General features: G+C 44.4%; 1 non-coding gene across 1 annotated transcript; it reads right to left on the bottom strand.

The window, feature by feature from the left end:
• Positions 1-509: 509 nt before the first annotated feature.
• On the bottom strand, positions 510-656 carry LOC116855434. Its single transcript, XR_004380354.1, has one exon. It is a non-coding gene; the product is annotated as a U4 spliceosomal RNA (small nuclear RNA).
• Positions 657-11,912: the final 11,256 nt, after the last annotated feature.

Below are 11,912 nucleotides of genomic sequence, written 5' to 3'. Positions count from 1 at the left end.
TTCCAGAATCTAAAACCCAAACATGTTAGAGCTCCAAGCTCTTACCAAAAAATTCTGAAGGGAAAATGAACTGTGAATAGCTATGAAGAAAGTGTAAGTAATTCATCCACCTGATGGGACCACCTGCTAATCAACATTCACACAGTATTTTGTATCCAGCTATGAATCAAAATTCTTGAGCTAAGTTTATAGCTTAAAAAGCCAAAAAGTCCTGTCAACATCAGCGCTGCTATTTACCAGCGACTGAGACAGAACCTGCATGAACGGCTACACTTCGTGAAGGATGTTGATCTACGTGGGTTGTGTCTGATTCAGGGGAGGAGCACTTGGGCTGGTTTCAGACACTAAGATTAATGGGTAGTGCAGTAAATCACAGTCACAGAAAAGAAGAACCTTGGTGGGGAGGGCGAGTGTTTTAGTTTCTCAACCCACTGCACGCCCATGGAAGAGAGAACTCTGTTAGAGTTAGAAGTGTTGGAGAAAAGGTACTTCCACTCATCTTTTTAGTAAACGTGCTCTTGTAAAAGGCACAGCGTTAGTGCAAAACTTTTCTAAAAAGCATTTATTGAGGTAGACAGGAAAAAATGATCCTCAATTAGCAATAATCGTGCCTCCGATAAACTTCATTGGCTATGATACTGCCACTGTGCAAAGCTTGAAAAAACGATTCTCATAGCAAAATATCTGCCCTCCCATGTGTAGAGAGTAAGTGGGGCCAAACCCAAAGAGCTCTACACAACCAGAAAAAGAGAAGTGGGTTCAGCTATAAAGCCAATTTATTAGAGGTGCACAAACTCTTGTACTGAACTCCAAGACTTGATTCAATATATCTATGTATTAGTTTTCCAGGGCTGCTGTCAGAAAATACCACAAACCAGATGGCTGCCACAAATGGGAATGTGTTCTCTCAGTCTTGGAAGTCAGAAGTATGAAGTCAAGATTTCAGTAGAGCCACGCTGGCTCTGAAACCTGTAGGGCAGTCCTTCCTGGCTCTCCCGAGCTTCTGGTGTTTGCCAGCAAACTTTGGCATTGGTTGGGTTGCAGCCGCAGCCCCCCAGTCTCGGCCTGTGTTGTCACATGACACTCCGTCTGTTTGTGTGTCTCTCATCTCTTAAGGACATGGGTCATACTGGATTGGGGCCCACCCAACTCCAGCATGACCACATCTTAACTAAGTATGTCAGTGTCTTAACTAATTACATCAACTCTATTTTGAAATAAGATAACATTCTTAAGAATGATTATATTGGTTGTATTGACAAAAATATTTGCATCCAGGGTTTGGTAAACTTTTTGTATAAAGGGCAACATTTCAGATATTTGGGGCTTTGTAGGTCATAGCATCTCTGTCGTGACACCCCAGCTCTGCCGTTGCGGCACACAAGCAGCCCTAGACAGCATGAAAGCCAGTGGCCATGGCTGCTACAAAACCACTTCATTTCCAGAACCAGGTGTCAGCTGGCCCACAAGCCAGCAAGACTGAAGGTCAGATCTTCAGGCATGGCCCAGCGCGAGCATGTTGTTACCTCCTAAAGCATCGTGGCAACAACGTGCTGGTTTCTCCCCTAGAGAAGGATAGGATCTCATGACAGAGTCTCACATTGGGATTTTTTTTTAACTTTTGTTTTTCCTACACTGAGTAGGGCTTCAAAGTTCATTGAGACTAAACAGTTTTGCAAAGGAGCCCGTGAGCCTTAGAAACGTGAACTGACTTTTCACACTGGAAGCTAGGATGAGCATCCAGGTCTCCTGGCCCCAGGCTCCTGGCTAGTCTGCGGCTTCCTAGTTTACGCTCTACATCTGTGGTCTGCTGATTTGCTCTTTGCTGCTAAAAGTTTCATAAAAGCTTGAAGTCTGGGACTTAAGTCACAAGGCAGCGGTAACCTAGTGTCAGTGACGACGATGAGTTAGCACATGGCGCAGTACAGAGGAGCCCAGAGCACCCACAGGCTCTTAGGATTCTTTGGTTCAATGTCCCTTAGAAAACGCTGAATGCCATTGAGCATTTATTGTCTAGGTATTCATTTAAACCTGTCTTGAACCTGTCTATGTTTTGGCTTTACAACTAGTTCAGATAACAAATTCCGTGTGTTTACTTCTCTTCTAGACAAGAAGACCTTCCTATTACTTTAGAGCCTGTTTTTATCAAAACTGATGGTGATGTAACTGAGAGATTCCCGAGGTTGATTATCCCAGAAAGCTCTTAGGGGAGAGCTATGCCTTACATAGCACATGACTTCTAAGTAACACCACTGCACAGAGATTTTCCAGCATTTTAAGCCAACAAACCTTGCTAAGAAAACTTGCATGGGGTCTTAGATAATATTAGTAATGGATGCACTGGCCTACTAGTAGACTATTTCATTTTTTCCCCACAGAATTTAACATCATATCGCATACTATTTTTTTTTTTTAATTTGGCTCCCCCACAACTGGAACACAAACTCCATGAGGGCAAAGACTTGGTCATTTTATCGCCAGACACTAAAATAGTTCCCGATGCAAAATAGTGAGTGCATAGCAGGCATCCGATAAATACTGTGGAACAAAGGAAGCAATGAGTGAGGCGCTGAGCCAAGCCCAAGCCCCAGGCTCCCATCCAGGACCAAACCTGAGGATCTTTCGCGGAGCCCCCTCTAGTCTGTGGGCACGCGGTGACTGGCACAGAGCTTTGGTATAAAGCTGACACACGTTTTATTGGATGAGGGTCTCTCAAACACCCTGGGAGGTCAGTAAGGTGCATATCTGTTCCCAATTTGAAGATGAGGAAAGAGACTCAGAAAAGATACTGGGCTGCCTCACGGTCACTTTGGCGGAAAATGGTAATGCTCGTGAGCTATGACAGCTCCAAACACACCACACCAACATTTCAGACTGTTTTGACTACAACTGACAGGAAGGAGTGAATTTTAAATTATGACCCAGAAGGGGCACCTGGGTGGCTCAGTCAGTTAAGCGTCCGACTCTTGATTTTGGTTCAGGTCATGATCTCAGTGTCCTGGGATAGAGCCCCGCATTGGGCTCTGTGCTGGGCATGGAATCTGCTTCAGATTTTCTCTTTACCCCTCCCACTGCAGCCCTCCGCCCCATGCATGCACTGGCTCTCTCGTTCTCTCTCTCAAAAATAAATAAAACTTAAAATAAAAATGATGATCCAGAAAACACACACACACGCACACAACTAAAGCAAATTTTTTTTTACAAAAGAATTCCCTAATGTAACAATATACTCTGATATTCTAATTCTAATTAATTTTAAAAATTAAAAAAAAAATTCTAATTGCAACCACAGACTGAAAAACAGTCTTGTCTCCCATCCACATTTTCTTGCATAATTTCCCCTCTCATGTCATCTTTTCTCTCCATTTTGAAAATGAAATAATTGCCTTCTCCTCCTTCAGGGCTTCCCAGGCGGTACGTGAAGTCAGACAGTCTGGGGAGCAGGACGCTTCCTCCGAGCCAGAGTCAGAGAACACGAAGCAGTCAGGACACGTCTGAGAGGAAACTGAAAGCTTTTATGGGGGCAAAGGGGGAGAGAAAATCAAATCGGAACGCCTGTCCGTTTTGGGCTGGAAACGGTTAAGAGACCACTCGCACTGAGCTGCCAAGACCACCGCAATCTTTGTACAGAGATTAGACAGAGAACAGATGTGAAGTAACTAGAGTCCTTCAGAGTAAGATAGCGACGACATAAATTAACCTTGTCTAGGGCCTGACAAAGGGACCACGCGCTTTTTGAAGTCTTAAGAGTGAAGCCCTTTTTTATGGACTCTCCAAGGTTATATACCTTCATCCAACAGAACTAGTCTAATTACAGCCAGTTGTTTACAGGCAAGGGAAGTGAGCCCAGTGGGGGCTGTCAGGGTGACTGCATAGAAAATAAACGAACGAGCCTGCAAACAGCTGAGGTTTCCTTGAGTTCTCTTCAGCTGATAAGATTCCCTTCACCCCTCGAGATTAGTTTTGTCTATTTTCCTGAAACCGGAGAAACAAAGAGGTGAAAACATTCCAGACTCCTGATCCCCCAGTTTGGCAGGGTTTGGGTCGAAGCTGCCTCTCCTGCCGGGGAGGTGGGGGGTTACCCCACACCCAGCTCCTGGAGGTGGGTCGGGGCGGGGCGGTGCCCCGGGAACAGCCCGCTGGGTGGCGGGCCAGCCTCGGCAGTGGATGTTGAACCTGAGCTTCTGAGGAAGACCTGGCACCGCCGTTGCCAAAAGGAAAAATCTCTGCTCAGGGGAGGCCCAGCTGAGGTGGGCCTGGAGCCAGAGACAGGGTTGTTAGGGCTGCATCCCAGAAGAAGATAGAAGATTCGGTGTGGCACTGACAGGGGCCTGTGGATGCAAGGCGTGCTAGGAGTTTGCCGGGGCAAACGTCTCTAAGAATTGCAGGGAGGGCAGGAGCTGTGCCCGGTGGGTAGCGGAGGGGATGCTGGAGTCTGGAGCGGGTTCCCTAGGACATCTGTGGGATGTCTGCTCATCTGCGGGAAGGAACTAGGAGATGAAGCAAGGTTTGGGAGCAGGGAAAAGAGGGGGTAGGAAGCCACTCTGATGGAAGGCGCTGGGCTCACATGGTCTTTAGCCGAATGTGCTGGGCGGCAGGGGCTGGAAATGAGTCCTGGCAGCCTGGGGTCCCAGAACCGCCTTCCCCTTGCTTTCGGCAGCTCTCTCCCACTCCCCGTCTCTCACACGCTCTTAGCCTTCCTGGAGAGACACCAGTTAGCCCAGGGCAGCCCACCGCTCCCCATAAACCGGTGGACTAGATCCAAGACAGAGAGCGGAGGGACTGACTCCTCTCTCAGGTGGGAGAGCTGTTTCCTCTTTTTTTTTCCCCCAGGGCCAAGTTTATTTGTGGGCGCTGGAGCCTGTGTTCTGGTTGGAGCCTCTGAGGACCACTGAAACGAATCCCCACCCTAAAACATCCCTCCCAAGCTGCCTGAAATACCAAGTATAATTTGAGTTAAACACTGCTATTAGGAAAAAAAAGAAAAAAGAAAAGATTAGTCCCCAGAGATGTTTGAGAGCAATGTAATCATTCAAATCTTACTACTCACTTTGCTCATTTTCCTCTAAAGTCAGACGGAGGTCCCTGGAAGTTGGAGTGATGGAACCCTTTTGGGGGAAGAAACTCAGTTTTAGAGTAAGAGCCGTTTCTGGGAAAGGTGATCTAGGGTTAAAGGTGCCTGTGAGGTCTCTGGTGAGTGCATGTGTTGGGGGGGGCACAGGGTGGTCAAGAAGCAGATTTGAGGAAAAGAAGGGATCTGGGAGGATCCAATGAAATGGGCAAGGAAGGGCCGACAGAGCTCTCCTTTGCTGACAGTGTTCCCAAGGCTCACCTCGCTTTTACCTATTCCTTCTGCTCCTAAATCCTCATCTTGTGGAGCTTAAGTTTCCCTCTGTGTGAGATGCTCTTGCCCAGGGCTGGAGAAGAGCCCTTTCTGCCTCCTGACCCTCAGCCTGAGTCCAGGCGAGACCCTCCCTAGCAGTCCTGAGCAGGCATTACAGGGAGTCCCTCCACGCACCCTGGATTCCTGTTTGCGTCGGCCCCTCACCTCTAGTTTAGGAACGTAGAAGGCACGGAGAAATGTGTGTCTGCACTGCTCCCCACAGTGGGTGGTGTGTGCATGTCGCACACTGCCTCACTGCCTGCGGTCTGAGGACTTGGTACATTCTGTTCCTTCTTCCGGCGGTGCGATCCCTTCCCACACTGTCGGCAGGTGTCATCCTCAAGTGTAGTCAACCCTTAAGACTCAACTCATCCCTCAAGACTAGTCATCCCTCAATACTCAACTCATAATGCCATGTCCTGTTCTTAGCCTTTTCTGTCTCGTGTGATTTCTCTGTGTAAGCACCTAGAAATGTGCCATAGTGTCATTGGTGATTTCTTACTTAACCTTACCACTTGACTTTGACCTTCTTGGCATCATTTGTATCTTATTTCCGGCACACATCACAGTATGTGACACCTAGAGGCTTCTTAGGAACCTTTCGGTGAATTGATTGGACCTTACGTAAAATTATTTCTGAGGGCCGTCGCTGACATTTCCAGTGGTTTTTCAGCAGCCCTGTGGCCAGAGAAGTGCTTAGCCAATGGGAGAAACACGGCACCCGTTTGCCACAAAGAGCTAACTCGCCCTGCTTATCAAGTCGCGCTTCCTTAATTTTCCTTCAAAACACATTCCGAAATTGACATCTGCAGAGCTGACATGCCTTGCTGGGCCTGCTGATTAGTGAAGAATTTTCAAGAAATAAAAGACTTTATACAATGACTGCAAGTAGAATCCATAAAATGCGACTCCATCTACTTGTCTAGGATGAAGCTGTGTGGCTGGGAGGCAGGTGCGCTGGTTTGCCTTTCTGGTGGCACGGGGGAGGTCGACAGGGGACCAAAGCACGGGGTGTTTTGACTTCACATCTGATTGTCTGCCTTTGGATAGATCCAGACCTCACTGCTCAACCTGCCCGAAGGGGCAACTTGTTCCTAAGGGCTGAGGCCATGGGTGAGACAATTTCTGCGAAAGAGAAAGCCCAGGTTAAAGGTAGGGTCAGAATTTGTGGGTCCTGGTTTACTTTGGCATATGAGTGCAGAGTGCAGAGCCCAAGTCCTTTTGCTGTGGCCATTCTCTGGCCTTGGCTTAGGGTGAGACATCCAGGGTTTCTCTTCTGCAGGGCTCGAGGCTTCCCTTCCTCCTCCGGTCACCTTTTCCACCCCCTCTCTCTCTCATTCACTTTTCATTATGAACGTTTTCAAATACACATAAATTGGTGAGAGTGCTATCATCAAACCTGCATGCGCCTATCACCAGATCCAATAATGATCAACATTTTGTTCAGCTCCTTGTGTGACCTTCTCATCACAAACTTGATTTCTCAAATCCTTTCCAGTTTCTTCATCTCATTGGCTCCTGCACTATTTGTCATCTCTCTGTTATAAAAAGTGTGGAAGGGGGTACATGTATATTCAAACCGCAGCGGCAGATCTAAAGGGTGAGGTGCGCGTGTGACAGGTGCTTTCATCCGCCTGTTTTTTATTGATGCCCCAGGGCCATGCAAGTGATGATGCGATCGGAGGTAAGAGTACTAAGCTTGCTCTGCAAATGCAGCTGCAGGACCGGCTCCTAACTGCTGTTTCCAGCAGGACAGGTGCTCCATATGAAAATTCTGGTGCCTCTCATAGCGGCAATCTTACCATCCAGTTTCTGGAGGCCAGATAGTGCAGTCATCCCAACTTCGAGACTGGTGTCTCTATTTTTCATTCTCTGAAGATCTCTCTTTCATTGCTTTGTTGCACAAAGAAAGGTAGCTAAATTTTTTTTAACTTTTTCCTTTTGTTCTACCTTCTTTTCCTTCCTCTCCCTTCCTTCTCTTTTCTCGCAGGCCAAGGAAACTACTTATAAACATTTACAACTTCAAAAATTAGACGAAGCAATTAAAGTTCTTTAATGTATGAGTAGTATTTAAAAGTTCTCTTTGTGTTTGGCCTTTGATCTCTCCAGCCATCTACATAGTTGAAATACTTCTGCCTAAAGCATCTTAGCATTTTTTATATCATTGTGATAGCTCATAGTTTTTGTATATAATGTCAGTACTCTTTAGAGAACTGGGCTACAAAGAAAGATGGGTGGAAGTTATGTAAGCCATTTAAATAGTTTACCATTTGTAACTTTTGACCAGTCCCTGGAAAAGCTTTACATTAAAATATCACTGCGTGTGAGTCTTATGTCTGTTAAATGTTTTACAGTTACTAATTGGCTCTTTCTCAGATTGAAAACTAAGTCATAGAAGAAAAATACAGCTTGGCTAGCATCGCAATGTAGTAACTATTAAATTTAAAATCAAGGTCAGAGGGAAAAAAAGGCAGGATACAATATATGTGAGATATGTGTAGACACGTATATATGTTCAAATTCTGTGTCACAGATGGAATTGACATATGAGGTAGGGAAAGACCCTCCGTTAATTGAACGGAATGTTTCTCATTTCAAAAATTACTGGCTTAAGTTTAGAGCTTCACTTTTAATATGTTAATGAGGAAGTTAAAGTGTGTTTACATTTCTATAACATGTGTTCCTCTTCGTCTCAGCTGCGGACATAACAGAACTTTGGAGAAGTGATGTAAGCTCTCTGGAACCTCGTTCTCATATGTTAAAAAAAAAACAAAACACCAGACTGAAATATTTGAATTGTTCTTTTTGCTTGACATGCTGTACTTTAAAACTAGGACATTAGACCGAGTCAATGTTGTCAGGTGCTGAGAGCTCCTAACAAGGACATATGCATTAAAATCACATAATTAAGTTGCCTGGAAGCTAAAAGTGTAAACATAACCATAAATACGAAACATGCTTGTTTATCTTTTCTGCTGTGGCTATTAGCTTAACCTCCAGGGATTAGCGTGTATGCATCACACATATGGATTCTGGGAGGTACACTTAGTGGGAACTTGGCCTGAGTACATCATAAAACAAACGTACCTAGTGTTCAGCTCTAAAAAAAATGTTGGAAGACTTTTTTTTCCTTCTTTTCAAATTAGTGCTACTCGGGGAAGGTGTGGCAGTTAATATGTATGCTTTTTCAATGATTCTGCCTTTTTTACTCTTAGAGCTTTGAGGTAAAATGTCAAGTCCTCTATAGCCAGTGACTTTTCGTCATTTTCCTATTCATTCCAGGGAGTGGTATAAACACCGTTGTCATGGCAGGTAGATTCCAGTGTACCATATGGCAGCCTGCTGGGTCAGCCCTGCCACCAAGCCCTCCAGGAAATGAAGCACTGTATTTTCCTCAGGAAATAAACCCACCTCAGATAGAAACCTTTGCTCATTTCCAAACTGCTAACTGCCAGCCATCAAAGAATTTCACCACAAAATTAATAGTGGGGAGAATTGGGGAATATTATTGAGCTTCATGTTAGGAATAGGTCTAATGTGTTTTATGAATATTAACTGAACTCTTACTTTGTGCCAGGAACTGTTCTAGGTGAAGGGCATATACAAGTAAAAGAAGACAAAAACTACAAAAAATAAACAGGTAAAGAATCAATCAGGATTATTTATTTATTTATTTGACAGAGAGAGATCACAAGTAGGCAGAGAGGCAGGCAGAGAGAAAGAGGAAGGGAAGCAGGCTCCCCGCTGAGCAGAGAGCCCGATGTGGGGCTCGATCCCAGGACCCCGGGATCATGACCTGAGCTGAAGGCGGAGGTTTAACCACTGAGCCACCCAGGCACCCCAATCAGGATGTTTTTGATGAAGCTATGCAAATAGCTGGGATTTGGTGACATGGTGAGAGGGTGGCTGGCCACTTTGGGGGGTTGGCTGGGAATGACTGAGCTGAGGAAGTTGTAGAAAAATCAAGAACTAAATGTCAAGAAGGAGCGCAACATGCAATGATCAGGAAGCAGAGAATTTGAGCGCAGGTCATAGCAAGTATGAAAATCCAAAGACAAGAAGGTGTCTGATGTGTCTGAGGGAGAGAAACGAGTGTTTGGAAGGAGGGACTGTCTGGCTTCATAAAGATTATAGATGGTCAGGGCTTCATAAAGTAGGGTGAAAGGTTTGCATTTTGTTCTCAGAGTAAGTAAAAAATAATCAGAAGATATCACCTGAATCATTGTTTATGCTTATGGTTAGTTATGTAGGAAATGGACCATTGAGAGGAAGAGAAGAAGCAGGCAAGGTGAGAGAAAAGGGCACATCTGGAAGGAAGTTCAAATAGGAGTTGCTGGTGAGTTAAATGTGGGAGTTATGAGAAGGAGAGGATGAAGGAGAACTTCCAAATTTGGGGTTTGGGTAGTTGATGAAACAAACAATTTGTTGTGAGGTGGGAATTGTTGTGGGGTGAGTTTCTTTTTAGACAACCAAGACAAGATATGAAGGATATATCTGTAATCTAGAGGAGGGTCCAAAGACATCAGTCTGGTGTCATTGCCATATAGATTTATTTCAAGCTGTGGGTCAAGATGATGTCACCTAAGGTGAATGCATAGAAAAAGAAGAAGGTCCAAGATGAAACCCAAGGCATTCCAAAATGTAAAAATCCGTCAGTGGAGGAGGAGACAGTAAAGGTTCAGAAACAGGTAGGAGGAAAGCCGGGAGTCTGATTTCACCAAGACGAGAAGAAACAGGATCTTTTCAAGAAAGAGGAATTGGAGACTCAGGACATCTTGAGGCCACTGGACTTCTCACTGCTCTTTCCCCATTAGCCAAATCATAAGCTGGCATTTCAAAGAGAAGGCAGGTTTCAATCCCTCTTTTGCATGTGGCCAGGCCCCTTTGACTAGTTTTCATTTCTCCATTCTAGAGCAACAGTTCATTTTCTTAGGCTTCTTGTTTCTGGCCCCCAACCCAACCATCTCACAGGTGCACCTTCCCTGCAGCAAGCACTCCCATCCAGCTTGTCTTTTTCTCATGGGGAGGACCTGACAGTTGAGAGGCATAGCTCAAAGGGAGGTCCCAAAGGAAGAGGAGATTGAGGGTAAACAAGGGTAGAACAGCAGGTGTGCTCAGGGATCACACTCTGCTCTGGGACTGCACCTTTTCCCAGAGATGATTTGTGAAGGCTAGAACCCACATATACAATGCTCTTTTTGCTATTTTTTTAGGGATAGACATTGAAATCACTCTAGGAAGAATAAAGGAAAACTCACCATTTCTTTGGGGAAAATTAAAGTGTTCAAAGCAAACTGATTCTGCAATTCATAAATAAGCAGAGAGGAATCAAAATAATGTCTGACAGCTAATGAACTCATATGCCTCAGGAAAGCTATAGGAACACCTCTTACAATCTACCTCTAGTAGTCACTGTTTGCTGCATAATATATTAGCCAAAAATTTCGTGGCTTAATAAGAGAGTATATTATCAAACAGTTTCTGTGTATCCGAAATTCAGGAGCAGCTTAGCCAGGTAACTTTGGATCATGGCCTATCAAGAGGAGGCAGACACAGTGTCAGTCAGGACTAATGTCATGTGAAGGCTTGACTAGGGCTGGAGAAGCCATTTCCAAGATGGCTGCCTCAATGGCTCTAGGCCAGAGACCTACATTCCTTGCTGGGGGTGGGGACAGTCTCTCCATGAGTTATAACATGACACTGACTTTTCTCAATAGAAAGTGCGAGAGAGAGAGAGAAAGAGAGAGAAAGAAAAAAGAATTCACAGTGCCTTTTATGGCCTAATCTTGGAAGTCTAACACTATCATTTTCATCACATTCTATTAATTGGAAAGCACTAAAGCCATCCCATACTCAAGGTGAGGGGAATTTGGCTCTCTCTACTTTTTGAAGGAAGGCATATATAAGAATCTGAGAATACCTTTTAAACTATCACATTAGCGGTCTTTAGAAACTGAAGGAATTGTGAGAGTTGTAGAATCAGTCAGGTTAAAAAAGAATTGGTGAGAAAGGATAGTTGGTCCACATTAGTCTAGTTTGAAATGAGTGACTACATTTTGTTCCTAACTTCAAATTCCAGAAACTGGCTATCTCCATAATGTTTCAGTACTAAACGAAAACATTGAAATCTCTGTGCATGCCTGATAGAAAATAGTATCATGAAAAGAAATGTTTCCTCTGATAGAATCAGAACACGTATAATCAGCCACTTGGTTATAGAATATGTGATGGTTGCCATATTCATCATTATCCCTCAGTAATGTTTAAAACATTACTTATGATATTGGACTGTAGGTGCAGGGAGTTGATTTAATCACACTCATCAGCTCATTGCCCTTGGTCATCTCCAACCTACATAAAGAAATACACATTCTCCCCCTTTCTATCTCCACTCACCTCTCTTGTTCCTGTGCTCTTTCCTAAGCACTCACTCCAACTTGCTTCATTTATGTTCTTTAATATTACCAAATGATATGTGATGTTGTTTTCTGTATGTATTTAACACACATAAATAAAATTGTGGTACAAA

This window comes from Lontra canadensis, unplaced genomic scaffold (genome assembly GCF_010015895.1).
Source record: "Lontra canadensis isolate GAN:19392208 unplaced genomic scaffold, GSC_riverotter_1.0 scaffold102, whole genome shotgun sequence".
In the NCBI taxonomy this organism is placed as follows: domain Eukaryota; kingdom Metazoa; phylum Chordata; class Mammalia; order Carnivora; family Mustelidae; genus Lontra; species Lontra canadensis.
This window is presented reverse-complemented; position numbering and strand designations above follow the sequence as displayed.